The sequence below is a fragment of the Suricata suricatta genome, chromosome 3 (assembly GCF_006229205.1).
Source record: "Suricata suricatta isolate VVHF042 chromosome 3, meerkat_22Aug2017_6uvM2_HiC, whole genome shotgun sequence".
Classification (NCBI taxonomy): domain Eukaryota; kingdom Metazoa; phylum Chordata; class Mammalia; order Carnivora; family Herpestidae; genus Suricata; species Suricata suricatta.
In genome coordinates this window covers 56075043-56088156 of record NC_043702.1, presented here as the reverse complement: position 1 = coordinate 56088156, position 13114 = coordinate 56075043, and the positions used below count along the sequence as shown (strand labels likewise).

The following is a 13114-nucleotide window of genomic DNA, read 5'->3' as shown; positions in this document are numbered from 1 at the left end:
CAAACTCACAGCCGCAGGTCTCAGCACACGTGCGAGTCTGTTATGCACTGCAGTCATTCTAAGACAATGACTTGCATAAAATATCTGCCAACTGATTCCTCACCCAGGCTATCTCCGGGTTGTCAGACATGGAAGAAATTAAAGATCATCCTGAAACCTGGGGTATGTGATTAATTGTCAAAGTTTTATTTAATACTGAATGGATCATTCAAAAAGCATCAAATTTTAGTTGGAAAAATCATTGCGGTGAGGGCAGGGATCTACCAATAAATCCTTTATAAGGGACCCAGCACCATGGGTTAAGAGAACAGAGTGGGATATTTGGCATATGTGGCTTTAAGAATTCATTAGTTGGTTCTTCTCTGTTGCACACACACACACACACACTCAATATTTAGAAAGTCTGGAATCTCCTAGTTCTGTGAAAGAAATGGTTGGCATTGGTGGTTTTACTATAATGTCATTAGGTCAGCATCATGGTTTAACACATATCAGACAGCGTCATACACTGACCCTAGACCAGCCAGAGCACCGTGGGGCCCAGAGCCGTCTGCTCCAGATGTAACATGAGTTACGACGGCCACCTTGGGAGGAGAGTGACTTGTTCATTCCTCTTTCCATCCTACAGTGGACGTATTCTCTCCTGTGGCACAGCCAGCGAAAGCCTCAACCACAGCCCACATAGCTCAGTCCAGACCTGCCCCAGGAAACTCGGGGCTTCCTCTGCAGTCTTTCATCCAAGACACACAATTATCTCTGAATGTAAAATGGTCAAGATCAAGAGAATTGGCTAGTTATGTAAGTAAATGGTTTCTTAGTTTCTTATAGCCAACGTTAAAGTCATTCTAGACCCTACCACAGGATCTAGAGGCCCACATTACAGAATGACATGAGGAGGGGAATGATTTCCAACGCTGTCCAGTGAAAATACCTGATAATCCTCAGAACACTGGCCTTTGGTCCTGAGTGTGGGAGTGAATCAGCCAAGTTCCGTTAGGGTGGAGAAAAGGGGGTTTGTCCAGTTATATTTTATCACCATTTTGGACTATATGAAAGTGTAGAGCATTTTGCTATATACATCTTCCCAGTGGTCACCCTTAAATACTATCTATCCTAAACCGAATGAGAGAAAAGTAAACGGTTTTTATTTTGGCAAAAAAACTGGAATCAATAGAAGAATATTTTAGTTGCTCTGTGTGTGTTGTGTGGTGGTGGTGGGTATAAAAGAAATAATACAAGTGGACAGATGGAAAGGTCCAAATGTTCTCTTGCCCCGTTACTTTCTATTCTGTCTTATTTTTATTTAGATTCATTTATGTTTTACTTTATATATAATGTTCTCAATTCATTTTTATGTGTTTCTCACATACGGTTGGCTTCTTCAGGTTAGATGAAGATTCAAACAGATCCCTCAAAGCCTCTCCCCAGAATTAATACCTTATAAATAAAGAAGCCCTTCAAGGCATCAAACTCATAATAAAAGATTCCGAGGTTCAGCACCTCAGTGAGCCTGTAACACTCCTATTTTACCTGTGAGAAAACCCAATGTCTGAGGACGGAAGCTCGACCAGGACCTCTGAGCGATAAACAAGATTGTTAGCCCCCGCCCCCCGATTATTCTGAATCCTCATACTTTATTGATCTCCATCCCCACTAAAAGCAAATTTTCACTGTCATCGATGTGTGCAGTGCCTTCTTCAGCAGCCTTGCGGACAAGGCCTGTTGATATCTGTTTGCCTTCACGTGAGAAGGAAAAGAAAACTCCTGGACGCTAATGCCCCATGCTTTTACTGAGAATACTTCTGGAAAACCTTAGCGCAGACTCCAAGGACACAAACACTTTCTGGAGGCTCTACCTTGTTATAATATGTAGATGACTTGCTTCTCTGCTCCTTCTCCCAAGCCTTGTCACAGGAGGACAGCAGCTACCTGCTAAAACTTTTAGCCTTAGAGGCACAGAAAGTCTCCAAGGCAAAATGACAGTCTACTCAAACTCAGGTTCCATATTTAGGGCACCTGAGCCCGGAAAAGGGCTACATTCAGATTCAGATCGGCTGAGTGGTATCTCAACATCCCCAAACCTAAAACTAAGCACCATTATGCGGTTTTCTTAGGCTAAGGGGCTACTGTCAAAATTGGATTCCAAACTTCCATCTTATGGCCCAACCCTTATATGTTTTACTGAAAAACAACAAACCATGGCGTGCCTGGATGGCTCAGTTGGTTAAGCATCGGACTCTTGATTTTGGCTCAGGTCATGATCTCACGATTCATGGGATCAGGCCCTGCACTGGTCTCTGCACTGACAGTGCAGAGCCTGCTTGGGATTCCGGGATTCTCTTTCTCCCTCTCTGCCCCTCCACCCTCCATAAATGAACATTTAAAAACAACAACAACAACAACAACAACAACAACAAACCTGAGAAGGGAAGGTCAGGAGAACACAGACTTGGGGATCTTAAAGAAAAGCTTAATAAAGCTCCTTGCCCTCAGACATCAGGGAGGTTCCTTTTTTCCTGTTTGTGAGAGGGAAGAGAATGCCTTTGGAGCACTCACCCAAAAATGTGGACATTACCATCAACCCATAGGACATTAGTACAGCCAACAACCGGACCCTCCGGCATGAGGGCACCCCCCTTTTCTCAGAGCCATCCTTGCCACTTTGCCTACTTGGTTGAGGCCACTGAAGAAACAATCATGGGGTCCCCTCTAGCCTCCTTTGTGTCCCATGCAGTAGAGGCCCCCCAGAATTCTCACCACACAACATCTTTCAGTCAGTCGCCTCACCTCCTATGAAATCCCCCACTAACTGCTCATCATGGAACTCATTCTTGCTGCGGTGCCCTGAGCCAGGCCACTCTTCTCTCCCTCCTCACTGATGGAGCCTCACCACCGCGTGAGGCTGACACGGCACCTTCTGACTCCCCGTGATAATTTACAGAAAACTTCTCAAGCCAGTGCAGACCTGTCATGCTTTACTGATGGGTCTTATTCAAGGGACGGGAATGGTAAATACGCTGGCCACACCATTACAACCCTTTTCAAAAGAGCTCCTTTACCTTTAGCCCAACACGCTGAATGACAGGCTCTTACTCAGTCTTGAACCTTAGCCAAAGGCAAGCTCACAAGCATCTACGCGGACAGCTGGAATGCCTTTGGGGCAGCCCGCGACTGGGATGTTATGGAAACAGCAAGGTTTCTTTACCTCTAATGGGAACAGACTTAACAATTTTATTAGACGCCATATTTTGCCATCTGCCCAGCTAGAATTAAGGTCCCTGGGCATTCCAGACTTGACTCCCTGGAGGCTGAAAGAAACCACCTTGTCGATGTTTCTGTTAAAAATGCCAGTCTTCAGGGAACGAATATGCAAACCTCTGTCATGGTCCAAAAGGATGCTCCTCCAAAAGAAAATCCCCAAAACTTGACAAGAGATGCCCAACAACCAGCCCCGGAGAGGAAAATACAATATTGGAAATCTAATCATTGTTGGTTGAGTGAAAAGGGAGAACTCTGGCTTGTACCAAATAACAATGCAGTCCTGCCAAAGGTTCTCAAATTCCCAGCAAACTGCGGGAATGACAACTTTTATGAAACAATACCGGTGAGGAAATATTAATAAGGCTGCAAAAGTGCCTACCTTGCTTGCCCTACCTGTGTAAAATACAAGCTTTGGAAATGCGTCCCTGCTGCTCCTGGGTGTTTTAAATTGCTGGACAGACCATTAGAGGTTTGGCAAATGGGTTTAATTCAGCCCCTCCCATCTCATGATTACGGATGTTTTAGTTATGGTCTGCACGGCTTCTCACTGGACTGGAAGCTTTCCCTTGTAGACAGGCTATGGCCTCTTTTGTGGCTAAAATCCTATTAGGAAAGACTATCCCTCCCTGGGGAGCCCCTCTCGAGCTTAAAAGTGACCTAGAACTTGCTTCACCATCGAGCACTTCAACAGGTCATGTGCCCGGATCTATGGCACTTGCCCGGGGCCCCCCACCGCCAATCCTTGGGGCGAGGCCAGCACACTTACAGCACGACTGAGACTCGAATGGCAGAATTGGTAGAGACCTTCCAAATCACTGGCCAAAAGCATTGCTCTTGGTCCTTCTAAATCTCAGATCCGACCCTTTGAGAAGGTCACAGGGTGCCTGATGCGTCTGGCTCCCACCTCTTTTGACAGCTGATAAAAGGAGATATACTCCAACATCGTAAAGGCTTACTTGCTTCCGTTGAAAAGGACCATGCTTTAATAGAACAATGTTTTCACTGCATGCTCCCAGGAGGGGAAGCCCTTAAACTTCATACCTTTCAGCCCTGGGATTTCACCTATTGGAAAAGACACTTCCAAAAGGTGTCTTCAACCTCACTGGAAGGGTCCCTACTAGGTAATGTTTAGCCAACCCTGTGTCACCAGACTTCAAGGAATAGAGTCCTGGATTCACACGCTACACCTAACGGCACCAAATCCTGACTGGAGCTGTACACTCACTGGTGGCCTGAAATTAAAGATTTTGGGGCCTAGAAGCGGATGACAGCTTTCCCCAGATGGCTGGACCAGGCCTGTATCTCCTTTTCTCATTGTTGCTTCTTACCTTATCTTCTCCCTTTCTTCCTTGGACAGATAATGCTCTTATCTACATTTCCCAGTTCATTACAAAAGGGGGAAACCCTTCTGATTGTTGGACTTGTCACCAGAACTCTCCATTTGTCCAGGACAACAGTGATCCCTTAGCTTATCCTATAAGTAATTTTGCTGGGATCCCAAATGTCACTGCATGCCTCAACTGTTCCTCACGTCCCTTTCACAAGGTTAGAATAAGATATCCACACACCCTTGTTCCCTGCCTCAATTTAACCCAATCTTTGGTTGGAGAAATGAGCTCTCTTGTATGTGTGTGTGTGTGTATATATATATATATATATATATATATATATGTATAGTAAAACCTTGGATGGTGAGTAACTTATTCTGTGAGTGTTCTGCAAGGTGAGCAAACATTTCTAATAAATTTTAACTTGACAAATGAGCGATGTCTTGTAATACAAGTAGTACATGATGCCGGATGTCACGTGATCACAACTGAGCCAATAGTTCTCTCTCTCTCCCCATCTCTCTCTCTCACTGTAGGATTGTGGGTGACGGTCTCCCATGCTCAGACACTTGGTTTCAGGTTGTGATGTTTGGCAGAAATCAGTGATTCTTCAGAATGTTGGAAGGTGCCCACAATTGGCACTGGTGTTATTTTTTGTCAATTCAAAGCACCTATGGCCAGTCCTTTGCTTTTCCACACAAAAGTAAGCTTAGGAATGAATGCTTTGCTTCATTCTAGGTCAGGCTGCTGGCAGATATAGACCCTTTCCTCTGCTGCCTTATTGTCAGTTACATTAAATACAGTATATGACAAATGTTTATTAATACTGTACTGTGGTCAACATCCGTGTGACAGTGTACAATGACCCCCATGCAGAAAAAGATTCCATTGAACCAAAAGACAGCAATGATTCCCTAACCAGCCATGAAGGTTTTCACAGTTAAATGCATGTTAATTTGTTCTTTTTCTTTATATTTTATATTTTCTTTATTATTTTGTATTATATTACAGTATTGTAATCATTTTTATATGAATATTTTTGGGCTGTGGAATGAATCATCTGAGTTTCCATAATTTCTTAAGGGGAAAGTCACTTTGATATACAAGTGGTTTGGATTACAAGCATGTTTCTGGAATGAATTATGCTCACAAAGCAAGGTTTTACTGTAATATATATATATATATTCACACACACACATATATATATGTAAGACACTGTGGACAGCCAGTGAAACTCATACCATTTGTAAGCTGGCTGTCATACCCGTATGTTTAGGAAGACTTTCAATATTTGATAACATGGTATTTGAGTCTTGGTTGAATGATGCTAATGCCTCCACACCGACAGATGAGTCCATAAATGCTAATACTTATAAGGGAGCCCTATGTGCAGGCCTGGCTGTATTCACTGCGCTCTTTTCTCCTTATAGCAGAAGAGCAGCTTCCTAACGGCCCACCTCACTTCATGGCCGCATTAAATGAGAACTCCTAGGGGCGCCTGGGTGGCTCAGTCGGTTTAGCATCTGACTCTTGGTTTTGGCTCAGGTCTTGATCTCATGGTTGTGAGTTCAAGCTCTGCACTGGGCTTGACACTGACAGTGCGGAGCCTGCTTGGGATTCTCTCTCTCTCCCTCTCTCTTTGCTTTCTCCCTTGTTCACTCTCTCAAATTAAATAAATAAACTTTAATTTTTTTTTCTTAAAAATGAGAACTTCTAACAAGCATGTGTGACTTGGATTTGTCTCCATAGAGACAGTCTTCACGCTGCAGTAGAGTGTTAATGAATACTTGATGAGACATCTCTCCAAAACACCAGGAGAGCTGGCCGGTTCCATAGTCAAAGCAGGGGCGGCTCAACAATGATCACGTAACTCACTGGCTAAGGTATCACTGGATAATCACATAGCCTTCGATTACCTACTTGCTGAGCAAGGAGGCATTTTTGTGCAACAGCAAACGCCATCTACCGCACATGGATAAACACCTCGGGGCAAGCAGAAATCCAACTGCACAAATTGAGGGAACAAGCACATTGGCTACAACAAGCTTCGTCTAATCCTCCGCGTTCCTTTGATTTGCTCAGCTGGCTCCCTTCCGGCCCAGCGTCGGCGTGCAGCCTCATACAAACTGGAACTGTCACGTTGCTTTTGTGTTTTGTATAATTATTTTGAAGTTCTCTGCCTGAGGCCTGTCAAAACTTTATAGGAAAAATATACAAGAAGGTGATGCTCACCCAGTGCTACAAGATGATCTCCCATGTGCACAACCCTGACAAGATACAGAGTTTAGTTGGGAGACGCCTGTGAGCTCTCCCTCTTAACCTTCCTTGTTACTCACACGGGGCTTTACGTGGTTTCCAACTGCTCCGCACTTTCCCTCCGCTATGGGACACAACACCCAGGAAAGCTCGCTCCTGGTAGGGAGGGCTCTGGATGACCCAACTCTTGATCAGTGATACTTTTAAGGAAGGATCTTGATCAAAAGGGGGAAATGGGGAATCGAGTAATGGAAACCTCATTTAACATGGAGTCAGGGGCACTTGGGTGGCTCAGTCAGTTAAGTGTCTCACTTGATCTCAGCTCAGGTCTTAATCTATGGGCCATGAGTTCAAGCCCCATGTCGGGCTCCGCACTGGGTGTGGAGTATACTCAAAATAATAATAATAATAATAATAATGATAATAAATACATAAATAAAATAAAAGGGGGTCAGGAGGCCAGAAATAGAGCTCTCAGACCCTACTAACTGCAGCCCCCACAGGAAGAAGCGTTCTTCAAGAGGAAGAAGTCGTCTTTCCTCCCCCAGCAGGCAGAAGGAAGGTTTTCTTCTTGCCCGGTCAGTGAGAAACTGCCACCACCTGAACTGTGACTTTCCTCTAGGGGGCTTTCAGGCAAAGCAGCCCCTTCCAACTTCCTCCTTTTTCTCTGTAAAGCAGCCTTCCTCTCCTTTGATCTCTTGGTTTGCCTATGATTTTGCCATAGCTTGCATGTCCCCAACGGCAATTCTTCTGCCATTCTCAGACAAACCCAACTGGCTGTTTTATTTTTAAGAGTGACAACACAAACATGAAAATAAAACAGGACAGTTGTATTTAGCCACTGAAAGAAGCATCGATAATAATTAAATCTTAGGTGGGGCACTGGGTGGCTCAGTCGGTTAAGTGTCCGACTCTTGGTTTCGGTGTGGTCATCATCTCCTACTTCCCGAGTCGAAGCCCTGTGTCGGGCTCCGCGCTGATAGTGTGGAGCCTGCTTGGAAATGTCTCTCCCTCTCTCTGCCCGTCCCCGGCTTGCTGCCTCTTTCTCTTTCTCAAAATAAATGAATTAATTTAAAAAATAATAATAATTAAATTTTAGGTGAAAAAGCACTGGGATTAATCATAATACAGATAATTTACAGCTATTCTAAACACTTTCATGTATGTCCTTCCAGCTTATAAACACACACACACCCCTCCCTCCTCTGTCTCTCTGTACACACATGCGCACTTGTTTGACCAATAAATATTAAGTTATATATGCCTCAACAGTGTTTTAATAAGAAAAGGCTCTTAAATTCATATTGAGTTATTTACAACCATGAAAAATTACTGTTAGAAGCATTCATTATAAAGGCAATGAATCCACTCCAAGTTACACTGTAAAAATAAAACCATTTAGCAAACTCAAATGGCTACTAAAATCCTGAATTTTTAAAAGCCCATAGTTTGGAGGTTCCTATCATCATGATTATAGATTCTATTCTTTAGAGACTCCTGCATGATGCAAACTTAGCTGGATGTGCTTAAGGTCTGAAAACCATTAGAACTAATTACGATGAAGTTGGCTTTGTTCTTTAACTTCCTGTAAAAATGCTCAACAGGAAAATTGATGCTCACAGTAAACCACAGCCATCCTGTTTCTTCAGCACAACCTTTTCACAGCTGCACTTGCCTGTAGTTTCTATTTTATGATACAAGTCACAGCGCAACCTCTCTGGGCTCCACTTCCCCCAGCCCCAGCATGTCATATGGTCATTTTAGAAACTTTTAATATCTTTGCATGAAGTCTGTTTCTGTTACTGTGAACTCTTCTCCAGCAGGCTCAGGCTCAGAGGGCTGTAGGCAATGAGGCAATCAACATAAAGAGGAAAAACAAAAGATGGCTCAAGTCAAGAGGAAGCAGAAGGTGGAGAAGAGAAACAAGCTTTAAGCAAAGTGGCAGCCTCACCTAGTTAGGGATCTCCGTTCTTCTCAATCCCAGTTGGAACACCGGCAGAACCCCTCCCTTCTGAAAACGCACTTGCTCTTTTCTTGATCATCATTTAAGACGATAACTTAAGTGAATTCTGCCTATAGCCTGTCTCCTCAATGGTAAGGGTTTGTGACTTGCTGCATTTAGAGTGTCCTTGGCTAGTTCAGAAATACTTCCTTTCGAGTTCATTTAGATAAACAGTTAATTTTGAAGGGGGGAGTGGCAAAAGCATTTTTCGGAGAAGACATGTTGAAACATCTACAATGTCATGATTAGTAGTACACAAATTCACAGTTTCACTGTAAGAGCAACTGGTAGGGACAAAAAGGTTGCTATGAAGTAAAATAATTTTTTTAACGTTTTATTTTATTTTTGAGAGAGAGAGAGAGAGAGAGACAGACAGAGAGAGAGACAGTGTGAGCAGTGAAGTGTCCGAGAGAGAGGGAGACACAGAATCCAAAGACAGGCTCCAGGCTCTGAGCTGGCAACACAGAGCCTGACGCAGGGCTCAAACCCACAAACCATGAAATCACGACCTGAGCTAAAGTCGGATGCTTAACCGACTGAGCCACCAAGGCACCCCTCACCAAATTTACTTCTAAAAAAGCCAAACTACCATGGTTTGGTTATGGTTATTCACTTTATTTTACTTTTTTTTTTTAAGCTTACTTATTTATTTTAGGAGACAGAGAGCATGAGTGGGGGAGAGGCAAGAGTGAAGGAGAGAGAATCCCAAGCAGGCTCTGCACTGTCAGTGCAATGTGAGATCACGAACTGAGCCCAAACCAAGAGTCGGATGGTTAACCAACTGAGCCACCCAGGCACCTCCCTTTAAACCTTTTCTTTTTTTAAATGTTTATTTATTTTTGAGAGAGAGAGACAGAGAAACACAGAGAGAGAGTATGTATGAGCAGGGAAGAGGTAGAGAGAGGGAGACAGATATCTGAAGTTATGTGGGGCTCAAACTCATGAACCATGAAATCAAGACCTGAGCTGAAGTCGGACATTTAACCCACTGAGCCACCCAGGTGTCCATTTTAGAGGTATTATTGATGTGATATTTAAAAACATTTTTTAAGGTTTACTTATTTATTTAGAGAGAGAGAGAGAGAGAGAGAATCTCAAGCAGGCTCTGCAGTGATAGTGCAGAGCACGATGTGAGGCTTGAACCCACAAACCGTGAGGTCATGACTTGAGCCAATATCAGGAGTCAGATACTCCAAAAAAAACAAAACAAAACAACAAAAAAAGAGTCAGATACTCAACCCACTGACCCACCTAGGGGCCCCTGTTGCTGTGACATTTAAAACAAGGCACTTGTAATCTCAGAGTCTTAGGACTTCAAGAAGTCACCTCCCGGCCTCTACACTGCATTTATGAAAGATGCTCTTGAAATAATGGGAAACTTCACATTTAGTTGTTAAGTGGCCTTGGGCCAACTGTGTAGCCTGAGTCCGGTTCCCACAATAAAATGGTGATCATGGCACCTATAATAAGGCAAATGATGTATAACAATATTTGCTATTTTTTAAAAAATAAAAGAAGTAGAAGTAAAGAACCGAACATGTAACAGGTGATCAATGCTATTGCCATTGTCTTCCCGTCAGAAAAAACCCAGAAATCAATCGGAGCCCCAGCCCACATGTGCAGGCCCCTGCAAACCTCCATGTTACACATGAATGGTGAAGGGAGATGTGTATAAAGTGCATTTTAAACTTCTCAGAAAGAGCATACTAGGTAAGGTATTTTTTATTCTAGTAATTTTTTCAGTTTTAATTTTCAGGAGAGGGGGTTGCCAAATACAGACAGCAGTATTTATGATAGTTCAAGGGAAATGCTCTTTTCGACAAGACATAAATGTATGGCAATTTGGATAAACAAAAAGTGAACTGTTTCACAATTTAAGCAACCAGAAACGTACAAAGTAAAATGACATGTTCGTGAAATGTGAAGCAGACTTCAAAAGGGCATCAAACGGGAAAGGTCCCAAAATTAGAGAGCTCACTTCCTCTTACATGTCAGCATAGTTTGGACAACTCCCAGCCTATGGGCCAGATCTAGAAACTGATTTCTTCAACAAGCAAGGTGAGGTTGCTGCTGGACCCCAGGGGATCATTTTTATCCTGGGAAGTTCTCAAACCACTGCACTTTCCCCAGTGTCTGTACACTCCTGAAAAGCTTAAATATTAGAGTCATTAAAGAGCTGTAAACAACGAACTCATGTATGAGCTTTTCAAAGAACAGCAAAAAACCTGAATGTGATTCTAGGTAAATCATTTGAACCTCTTTAGACTACAAAAGGCAGGGTTTTGACTAGATGACGTGCTGGTTCAGAAGCAGCATAACTTTATGAAGTTAATGGGTAACACTTAAGACCCACGGTCCAAATGAATGGCTTCCACACTGACCTCCAGCCTTTCCCAGACTCTCACCTCCCTAGCACATTATCCTGTCTTCTTCTTTCTCTTGCCTTTTCATTTACCTCTCTTTCGCTATTCCAAGATGTTCTACTTTTCTTTTTTTTTTTAGTGTCTTTATTTATTTGAGAGAGAGAGAGAGAGAGAGAGAGAGAGAGAGAGAGAGACAGCATGAGCAGGGTAGGGTCAGAGAGAGAGGGAGACACAGAATCCGAAGCTGTCAGCACAGAGCCTGATGCAGGGTTCCAACTCACGAACCGTGAGATCATGACCTGAGCCGAAGCTGGACGCTTAACCGACCGAGCCACCCAGGCGCCCTGTTCTACTTTTCTTGATCACAATCTTCCTGAACCTTTTCTCCATTTTACCACTTCTCCATTTTCTACTGCACACATTGCTTATACTGTTAAATTATTTAAAAAAACATGTCCTTATTGACTAAAGTTGTATGTGCCCTCTTAATATTTTAAAACTTTATTTTATATTTCTCCATGGGGAAAAAGAAATGTGTCAAGTCACTTTTTCATATGTACCCCAGAGGAGGGGAAATTTTTTTTTTATACAAAAAGTTTCTTTACTCCTCTTCTATAGGTTTCTGGGTACATTGCTTGAAAATTTTAAATTACAGTATTTTATAATAAAATGTTAATCATCTTAACTGTGTAGAGTTATAACAAATGCTACAGAATTTAATTAGCAGTATTAGCTATGCGCTATACTGTTAGGGGGTCGAATAGAGAGATTCTAAAGACAGATTGTCTTCTTCCTAAAAGACTCTGCTTTGAAATGGTTTAAGCTGGGATTTGGACTTAAGTGACAAATCTGTAGCAAGAGAACTGCAACAGCTGAGGTCCCCAGTACTTTCCTTTGAAGTTTCCAATCACTCCCTTTACTTTAAAAGCACTTAACTCCTGCTCGCCAAAGTGATCATTCAAAAGCACTGTAGGGACAACTGTACCGTACACTGGAAGGACATACTTACGGACATTAACCCTTATTTTAAATGGAAAAAAAAAATCCTGTGGATCCAAACTTGTCCTGGGGCTGGGAAAAATTCTACTGGAAATCTTGCTTATTTTTTGGCACAAAACACAAGTTACGAATTGCCCGCAATCATCACAGTGTTGAAGCTAGCATTCTGTGCAACAGGAATAGATTGCGTGGTCTTCTAGTGAGAAATCAAACTACCCCAACATACTATGGCCCGCTAAAATCCATTTAGTTCTTCCCTCTAGCTGATAAAGGAAACACATTTAGGTTTAAGATAATTTTTCTTACCGTTAAAGAATACCGTAGGGAGGCATGATCAGGGACACAGGTAGACAGACAAGCAAGATGTGAGCCCAGAGAGAAAACAGTCGCTGAAAAAGGCATCATCTTCTAAGGCAAGTGCGGGGTCGTTTTTAAACAGCCATTTTGGACGAGCTCTGGCCTCTTGTTAAATGTGACATACTGAGTCAGAGGCAGACGTCTTTCTGTGGTTATTCGCTTCCTGTCTGATTAATTTGTTGTTTGTTCCTTCCTCCTTTGCTGCAGAAAAAGAAACTAGATTGGTTTTACTTAAGAAGCAAGCAAGGGGGAAAAAACCCTAAATTAAAAAATTAAATGTTTCTCTTTCCCACAAGTTATAACAAATCTGTTTGATACAATGACAGAGGAGATCAGGATGTCCATCCAGTTGGCAGGTCGATGTTATTCTGGACATCTGCACAAACACAATTGTTCACAGAGCCTGAGATTCCTTCAGGAACACGCTACTTCAAAGTATTACTCTCAAGGACTATATACCATTTGGTATTACTCTCATTGACTACACCATTTAGTGTTAAGGAAAAGAGTCACCCAAGCACTAACAGCTCTCAGCTATACTCGTGATT

General features: G+C 42.7%; 1 long non-coding RNA gene across 2 annotated transcripts in view; it reads right to left on the bottom strand.

Moving 5' to 3' along the window:
- Positions 1-2393: 2393 nt before the first annotated feature.
- Positions 2394-13114, bottom strand: part of LOC115287700 — a 48241-nt gene continuing 37520 nt past the window's right edge. Inside the window, exons 2-3 of one of the 2 annotated variants that reach the window (XR_003906611.1) lie at positions 12516-12767; positions 2394-2516 (exon numbers count right to left, since the gene is read on the bottom strand). This is a non-coding gene — a long non-coding RNA (uncharacterized LOC115287700). Of the gene's footprint in view, positions 2517-7888; positions 9132-12515; positions 12768-13114 lie in introns of those variants that run through there. The other variant, XR_003906612.1, reaches the window with a different exon arrangement.